Raw genomic sequence first — 9174 nt, forward strand, 5'->3', positions numbered from 1 at the left:
TGAGGGTCTCTGCTGGGTGTGGAGGGCCCGCTTGAGGGTCTCTGCTGGGTGTGGAGGGCCCTCCTGAGGGTCACTGCTGGGCGTGGAGGGCCCACCTGAGGGTCACTGCTGGGCATGGAGGATCATGGCCAGCAACCTGAAAGGAGAACTGGCAGGCAGGGCAAGTGGTGCACTGTGAATTCTCCTGAGAAGCCTGTTGCACTCGCTTTCCTGATATGAACTCAGCAGTTGAAGCTCAGGTCCTCACTGTCACTTAAATGGCTGCGGTTCTCGGAGGAGCTCTGCTTATTTTGAACATTACTTCCTGACTCCAGAGGGTAGCATGGAGCACTGTTCCATGTCTGGAGGAGCTTATCAGTCTGGCTTTCCTCATACAAAGTTGGCTGTTAACATTGGAGGAGCTTGGGATCTCATTGTCGCTGAGTATGGCTGTGGCACTTTTGGGGGAAGTCTGGTCCTTACATTGAGCCTTGCTTCCTGGCTGCGGGGCAGATCCCTCAGCCTGCTGGCACAGACTTTCTAGCTTCCACCACTGACCCTTGGGCCTTCTTAGTGCAGAACCTTGATACAAACTCGCATGAGACATTGCCATGGGCTCTACATCTTCAGCTGATTCTTTGGTTCTTTGAAGTACGTGGACAGACCTCCATGAGTCTTTTGCATTTGACTGGTTGGGTAAATGTTATAAAATAATCCTGGGCCAGCCAAATAGCTCAGGAGATTAAAATGCCTGCAAGCAGGTGCGGGGGCCAGGGGTTCGATCCCCAGGCCTGCTATGCTGGCCCTGCCACCGGGGCACACTGAGACAGCAATTGAGACTGGGCGTGATGGTGCACGCCTGTAATCCCAGCTCTTGGGAAGCTGTAAACAGGTAGATCACTACAAGTCCAATCTAGTAGTGAGACCCTGAACACCATGTAGACCCTTCCATAAAATACCAATAAATAAATAAAATAATCGTATAAGTTATGTGTCTTATGAAATATTTTCCATTGTATGAAATATTTTCCATTGTAAGCCCTGACTACAGCACATCCATACAGCGGAAAATGATCTGAAAACAAAAAGATGGAAACTTTTTTTTTTTTTTTTTCAGTATCGGGGATTAAACTCAGGACCCTGCGCTTGCCAGGTAAGCACTTATTCTACTGAGAAGATGGGAAATCTTGATCCATGCTAGAATGTAAGTAAAACTTGGAAACATTATAGTAAAGGAGGTGGACATGAGGTGTGTTTCTACCCAATGACATGTTTGGGATAGAAATTTGTAGAGACGAAGTAGAGCCATGGTTGTCAGGAACTGGAGGAAGGGAAGAGTGGGGAGCAACTATGAATGGGGAAGGGGTTTCATTCTGGGTGACAGAAATGTTCTGGGATTCAATAGTGGTGATAATTTGAGAGCTTGGTGTACTAGAATACCATTAATTATAACTTAAGGGTTTTTTTTTGTTTTGTTTTGTTTTGGTCTTTCGAGACAAACTTCTACTATGCAGTTCAGGCTAGTCTTGAACTTACTTTGTAGTCCTAGGCTGGCCTCAAACTCCTGTCTCAGCTTCCCCAGTGCTGGGATTACAGGTGTGTGCACCACACCCAGCAGGATTTTCTCTTTAAAACAGACACAACAGGACACAAACTCTTGGCTGGAGTGTGGATCTGAAATTGTCCCCTGAAGGCCCAGGTGTTAATGGCATGGTCCAGAGGTCCCCAGCACTAATGAAGGAAGAGGGAAGCTTAAGGAGCTTGGGCCTAGTGGAACACAGTTGTTGTGGCAGGGTGCCCCCAAATGGTTGTGGGACCCTCCTCTCTCTCATCCTAGTCCCAAGGTGAGCTGACTGCTGCATCCTTTGCCCTGCAATCATGTGCTGCCTTTTGTAGGCCCAGGAAGAACAGGGCTTGTTGATCAGGCACCAAAATAAACTCAGCCAAAGTAAACCTGTTCTCTTTGCAAGTGGGTTATCTCAAGTATTTGTTAGTGTATCAGAAAGCAGACTGTCTCAGACACTTTCTTCAATCACAGGGATAAATCCTGATCCCTACCACTTAAAGGAGGAGAGAGAAGTCTGTTTGGCCTCTGTGTCAGAAGTTTTGGCCAACACAGGGCAGGCTCAAACAGAAATGGCACAGTGCAAGGGCCTGGCTGGCATAAGCTGCTCACATCATGGCGGCCAGGAAGTAGGGTGAGGAGAGAGGCTCAGGAAGTGAGCCAGGCCCTCCCAGGCCCTCTCCCAGTGGCCTGCCCTTCCTGCCACCTCCCCCCAATAGCAGGTCGCCTACAGTGGCCGCATGGCTCAGTCACCTCCGGAAGCCCTGCTTATCAATACATGAGGCCTTTGGGGGCCATCCTTGATCTAAACCATAATGCTGTTACTGTCAGTAATTTTCATGGAAATACGGAATTCTATTCAAGGCAGCATGCTAGAATTACCTACGGGACCATCATTAATTAGGGTGTAAACTCCCTGAGGGGAAAAACATTCTCTTTCGTCCATTGCTGGTGTTTGCATGTGCTTACCAAAGCTTTCATTGACGCTTAAGCCCTTCTGGGAGGTATTTCTTAGGTGCACCTTTCATTTATGACATTGGAGCTGAGATCCTTAGGAGGGAGTGATAGTGAGCAGAACCCATAAGGCTGGAGCCTGAAGTCAGTGGGGCCTAGGACAGTGTAAGAGAAATCTGAACTGGGGAATTCTGTCTTGCCATGTGGCAGCTCATGCTCCTAGGAAGCTGTGCAGTCCTCACTCCCAAGAAGACCTTCCCCACATACACCCACTTGAATTAGTCAGTGTTCATAAGGGAAGAGATTTAATGCAGAAGCCAGAAATTTACAAGAGCAGCTTATAATACCTGACTCTACTACAGAGGCTCATGAGGAAAAGCGCAAGAGATCTGCTTGCTGGAGATCTGAAGACTCCAGCTGAGGGCATGGATCCCATGACACTGTCCTGCAGGAGTCTGAGGGATGTGTGGTGGAGATCTGAAGACTCCAGCTGAGGGCATGGATCCCATGACACTGTCCTGCAGGAGTCTGAGGGATGTGTGGTGGAGATCTGAAGACTCCAGCTGAGGGCATGGATCCCATGACACTGTCCTGCAGGAGTCTGAGGGATGTGTGGTGGAGATCTGAAGACTCCAGCTGAGGGCATGGATCCCATGACACTGTCCTGCAGGAGTCTGAGGGATGTGTGGTGGAGATCTGAAGACTCCAGCTGAGGGCATGGATCCCATGACACTGTCCTGCAGGAGTCTGAGGGATGTGTGGTGGAAGGCTGAAGGCTCTGTGCAGGGAAGCCTCAGGACTGATGCTGGAGGCCAGAGAATCTGCGTGCACAGGCCGAAGGTAGGGGCTGGAAGCCGGGGTGTCTGCCAAAGGCCAGGAGACAATGCTCAAGCAGACGGGGAGAGCGGAAGTGCTCTGAAGAGGACAGCAGTCATTCCTGGTGAAGGCCAAGACCGAAGCTCCAAAGAGAACAGCCGAAGCTTCTCTGGAGAAAAGCGGCCCAAATGCAAATCAGCAGTATGGAGGCTTTTCCAAGGGCAGTCCGTATAAAATCCTCCCCTCCTGTTCTTCTGTGCCGCTCTGACAACAGTCTCCCTTACGTGGGTCTCTAACCCCCAAGCCAGGCCACTCCGTTCAGCTGGGCATTCCCACTCAAGGGAACCACAACATCCAAACTTCCCAGCTTTCAGCATGATAAGCCTAAGGGACGTTTTTATTCTTTATAATTTACTCGGTGGATGGTAGCAGTTACAGTAATCAACGAAGACTAAGACATCCACTAAGTGCTAGAAAGCTGTGTGGTATATAGTAGGTACCCCAAACAGATTTGTAATTTAATGAAACAATAAAAGAGACAGAGATCTTATTGTTTAAAAGGACTAGGAAGGGCTTTGGCTTTGTTTGCTTGCTTGTTGTCTTAATTCCGCTTGAGCGATGCTTTCCAATAAAGTTGTGATTTTAGTAAAAGGAAGCTAATCCATTTGAAGATTATTTCTTCTAGATAAGAAAAGCCCTCAAATCCTTTCTGGGTGCAGGGGACCCACCCTTCTCCTCATCTTCCTCATGTTGCTACATTCTGGTGTCTGGAGGTCACCTCTCACCTGTAATCCTAGCAGTGGGGAGGCTGAGGCAGGAGGATCCTTGCAAGCTCAACACCAGTCTGGGCTATACAGTGAGCTCAAGGCCAGCCTGGACTGCATTGCAAGACCCTGTCTCAAAAAGACAATGAATAAATAAATAAATAAATAAATTCTAACGTAACTTAGCATTATACTTCCAATGTTGACCTTCCAGATTCCTTCCCATTTGTAAAGCTTGCTGTAATGATCTTATAGCGGGACTTTTAATGTATTCATATCTTTATCAAACAAAGAAAAAAAACCCTCTTCAAACTTATTCTGTAACCGTGGTCACTTATTGGTAGCCCGTTGTGTGAGGCTAGCCTACAGATGTGAGTTTTTTAGCCACTTAAGTGTTCAAACATGAAAAAGCATTTAAACATCTACAGATGTGCCAAGTTTTCAATCTGATTTAATCCGTGTCCCTCTGTTATTGTCATACATAGCCTACTTCACAAACTTAAATGATTTTTCTGGCTCTTTACATAAGTCTACGTATGCCGCTATGACAATCAAGCCCACGATTTCAGCAGCTTTAAGCAAGAAAGTGTGTTTCTTGCTCACATTAGACCTCTATCAGAGGCCAGAAAGCTTGCAGCTTCTGGGTCTTTCTCCTCTACTCTCCAGGAAGCCATTATCAGGATCACGTTGATGCCTGGAGTCAGTGCCTGATGCCCTTGGAGGTTTAGTGCCTCGGTTACTTTTTCCTCATTGCTGGGACAAAACACCTGATGCCGAAAATGAAGGAAGGAAAGGTTTATTTAGCTCATGGTTAGTGGAGGTTTCAGTCCATGCTTGACTGGCTCCAAGGCAGAGCAGCACAGAGCAGAGGACAACCATTCATGGCGGTGGGAAGACAGCAAATAGCCAAGCCTCTATCCCTTCCTTACGTTGTACCCAGATTACCCACCCCAGGGCAGGTTTAGCTCCCACATCCATAGTCCCAGGATTGGACCATGAATTAATCACAGTAGCCTGCCCCAATGCCTGTGTGACATTTTCATTGGGGTGACACCTAAACGCAAAACATAACAGGAAGGTTTTTTTGACTCATCATGTCTGGTAGAGAAGTATAATTCTCCTAAAAGAAATTAGTGAAAAGTTCTATAGTCTAACTTGGGTTTGGAGAAATTTTCATTAAATGTAACAACTGCCTTTTATTAATCTGACAATATCAAAACCTTTATCATAGGAAAATTAAGAAATGGGTGTGTCAGTTTCCCACCATTTTTATACCCAAATTTCCTCAGTTGAGGACTCTCAACCTTGAATGAGGCAGCAGATAAGTCACAATCTTTGTTTCATTGTGAGAGGGTGAAAATTGGAGGCAGCAAACAGGGGCTTGAATCTTTGTTTTTTGTGTTTGTCTGATTTGCTTGCTTGTTTCTAAATAAAGGTCCCAGAGGTGATTATGGCATCCTGCCACAGTGCTGTGTCCTCATCCCCAGGGCTATGCCAACTTCGGACTTAGAGGATCACTCGTTCCCAGGACAGAGTCAGATAAAAACCCAGAGAAACCCAGCCAAGAGCAATTCATAATGGACTCAACTATGTTTATTCACATATTAGTGCATTTTCGAGGCAAGATAGATGAGTAACTGGGGTGAGAAGAGCCCTGAAGAATAGCTTAGAAATCTCCATTCATTTGCATAATAATTCGGTATCGTAGAAATAAAGCACTGTCTCCTTTCTAGGAGACAGTGTGTAACAAGAGTTGGATTTTTATCCCTGAAGAGAAGACGAACACCACTGTGGTATCCTAGCCTCCCCAGCCCAAGGAATTCAGAGTCCAACAAAGAGAGGGGCCACAGGAAAGAACAGAAGAAGCCGTTTGATGATTGAGTTGGTGAGACATTTGCCTTGCTATTGTGGAGACCAAGTGGAAAAGCAGTGTTTGGACATGGTGTCTCTCAGCTCAGTCTGCATAGCCCAAAGAATGGTATTGACACGCCGGGGAATACAGGCTTTACCTCCTGGGCTATTGTGAGCTACACAGTTTAATTGGATCATTGAAACCAGTGGCTCTTACTCAGTGACAACTCTGTACTCCCACACCAAGGGGATATTTGGCAATGTGTCACAGCAGGAAGCATGGGACTCCCGGCACCTGGTGAGTAGATGAGAGGTGCTGCCAGGTACACTATGGCTCCAAGTGCCAACGCAGCTGAAGATGAGAATCTGCCTTAAGCAGATGCCCGTGGCACGAGGCCTGGCAGTTTTTGGGTTTTTTTTTGTATTTTAGGGAAGGGCCTACAGGGTGCTCAGGGTCTCACTACTAGATCAGACTCAGTGATCCGCCTGTTTACAGCCTCCCAAGAGCTGGGACTGGGATTACAGGTGCAGCACCACCATGCCCAGTCTCAATTGCCATCTCAGTGTGCCCCAGGGGCAGGGGCAGCACAGCAGGCCCAAGGATCGAATCCCGGCCCCTGAGCCTGCAATTCTCCTAGTGTCCAGAAAGTGTTAATCAATGGGCAGTTCCTTAAATTTACCATATGTAACCAAATTCTTATTGTAGATAGCTTTTTTTTTTTTTAAATTTTATTTATTTGTGTGTGTGTGTGTGTGTGACCAGCTCACCCACCAGGGGGTGGGGCGGGCTGGCATGTGGTGCTGGGGGATTGAACCGTGGTCCCTGTGCTTTGCTAAGCTTGTTCTAAGTAGGTGCTTTAGACCACTGAGCCATCTTACCAGCCCCTGTAGATAGCTTTTGAAAAGTTAATAAAAAGAAAAAACTAGAAAAAGAACCATAGTTAAGCCAGATAACAAAAAGGCTTATTTATTTATTTATTTATTAAGGATCAGGGGATTGAACCCAAGGCTGGGCAAATACTCTGTCACTGAGCTGTATTCCCAACTCCAGGGTATTTTTGAATTGATGTTACTTCTTTCCACTGATTACTCTTATTCTTGTATCTAAACAGATAGGAATGCAAATTGTTCATCACAATTCTGTTTGGTATGATCAGAAGGTTTTAATGGATCTCTCAAACCAACTTAAAAAATAGCTTTTTCAATTTCTTGATAGCCAAGAGATGTGATTATTTATATATTATTTCTCCTAAGAAGCTATTATCAAATCATGAAACCTGTCAGTTGGTGGCATCTTTTGTTTTGAGATTGGGTTTCACAGTGACATTATCCATGCTGGTCTTGGGCTTCTGAACATAAGTGATCTTCCTGCCTCAGTGACCTTCCTGCCTCAGCTTCCCAAATGCTAGAACTACATCTGCTTCTGTACCTGTGGCATTTAAACTGCTTAGAAAGCAGCATACTGTGTACTCCTCTAAGCTCCTAGGCTCCTGTTTCTTTATTAGATCAGGAATTTTTGAAATACTGCCTAGGGCTATGAAATGAAACCTGCTAACATATTACCTGATTTATTATTCCCAGTTACATAATCATTAATTGACTTTTTTTTTCTCCTACTAATACTGCTGTCAGATTTGCTAATCTTTTCCAATGATGAATATTCAGAACATGAAAATCAAGAGCATTAGTTTTGGTAGAAGCCTTGGGGAGCTACCATTTTAGTTCCCTCTTTTGAGAGATGGGAAACCAGAAGAGCCTGAAGGCTTGCTGACTCTCCCAACTCTGTTCAGCCAGTCAGCGACAGATCTAAGCCTTCAAGTCAAGGATGCAGAATTCCAGTGCAGGGTGGTCCCTCAAATAACCAGAATGGCACTCCTCTCAAATGGTGCTCAGGAAGAGGTCGTTGCTTATCATTCATCTTGTTAAACTAGAGGTATTCTCCATGGAATATAATTTTCTTTTGGCATCTATCAATATGTTCATTCCATAAGTGGTCCAGGCAGCATATTAGGTTTTGATTTGAGCACATTACATATATTGTTCATTTTATTTCTATTATTAAATTATATATTATAATGAATAATTATGCTAAAATAAGGGCTGGATTTTGACCTAAAGCCCACAACAGATGAAGCTATACAATTAACTCACTTGCCAGTATAAAGTCCAACACCAGATGCCACTCAGTGTTGCTTGCCCCTCACTGACAGAATTTTGATATGCACCTGCAACCAACTGATTTATTGTGGTCTGCGTGCAGTCAAACCTTTCTGCTACTGTTAATCTATATTTGCTGCTGCTTCTCAGTGCTAGCATCAGTGCCTCAGCTCCACCTCAGGTCATTACCCATTAGGTTCTCATAAGGAGCATGTAGCCTAGATCCCTGTTGTGTGCAGTTCACAGTAGCATTCACACGCGTATGAGAATCTAATGCTGCCATTGACCTGACAGGAGGCAGAGCTCAGGCAGGAATGTGAGTGGCGGGGAACAGGTCTAAATACAGATGGAGCTTTGCTTCCTAGCCTGACAATCACTTCCTGCTATGTGGCTTGGCTCCTATCAGACCATGGGCCAGGGGTTGAGGACCCTTGAAGTACAGGATATTGTAGCTCAACTGTATGAATTGTACTGGACACATTACATTGCCAGTATTAATAGTAATAAAATCATCATCTTGCGTTAGTATTTGCTAAATTCAGCAACTCTGGCTGGGTTCAAACTGGAAAGTACATTCTTTATCTAAAGAGGTAGTGGCTGTTCAGTCACAGGAGCTATTACTGTGAAAATTTAGCCCCAGCATCAGCTAATTATTGAAATTATTATGATAACTTTAAATATGGAACTTCGGTTAAGAATATCAATTTTTAAAAGTTGTGAACTGATCTGGAAAGATTTTCAAACTATGTGAGTGATGTGGTGGGGGGAGAAGATCATGTCTGTGGATTGTGATAGTACTTATGTGAGCTTCAAAATGAGGCACCTCTTTCTCCCCTGAATAAAAAAACACTTGGGCCCCCAGGTTGTAGGTAGATTAGGATGGAATACCAGCTTTGACATCACTGGTGCAACAACAAAGGGTCTGACTTAAGCATGCAGCCAAGTGGGGTTGCTGGTAGGTGCTGCGCTGAAAGTGAGCTCTTCTACCCCAGTCCAGCCCTTCCCCCAGCAAGACAGAGGTTACCCTCTGCCAGCAGAGCAAAATAGATGTTTCTTACAGACAGACAGACAGACAGACAGACAGACAGA

At 45.3% G+C, this 9174-nt stretch overlaps 1 long non-coding RNA gene across 1 annotated transcript in view; it reads left to right on the top strand.

Annotated features, from left to right (window-relative positions):
- LOC111817045 overlaps nucleotides 1-9174 on the top strand; it is a 25571-nt gene that overhangs the window by 9911 nt on the left and 6486 nt on the right. Inside the window, exons 2-3 of the long non-coding RNA XR_002821322.1 lie at nucleotides 1097-1132; nucleotides 5811-5962. This is a non-coding gene — a long non-coding RNA (uncharacterized LOC111817045). The remainder of the gene's footprint in view (nucleotides 1-1096; nucleotides 1133-5810; nucleotides 5963-9174) is intronic.

This window comes from Octodon degus, unplaced genomic scaffold (genome assembly GCF_000260255.1).
Source record: "Octodon degus isolate 3935 unplaced genomic scaffold, OctDeg1.0 scaffold00004, whole genome shotgun sequence".
NCBI lineage: Eukaryota > Metazoa > Chordata > Mammalia > Rodentia > Octodontidae > Octodon > Octodon degus.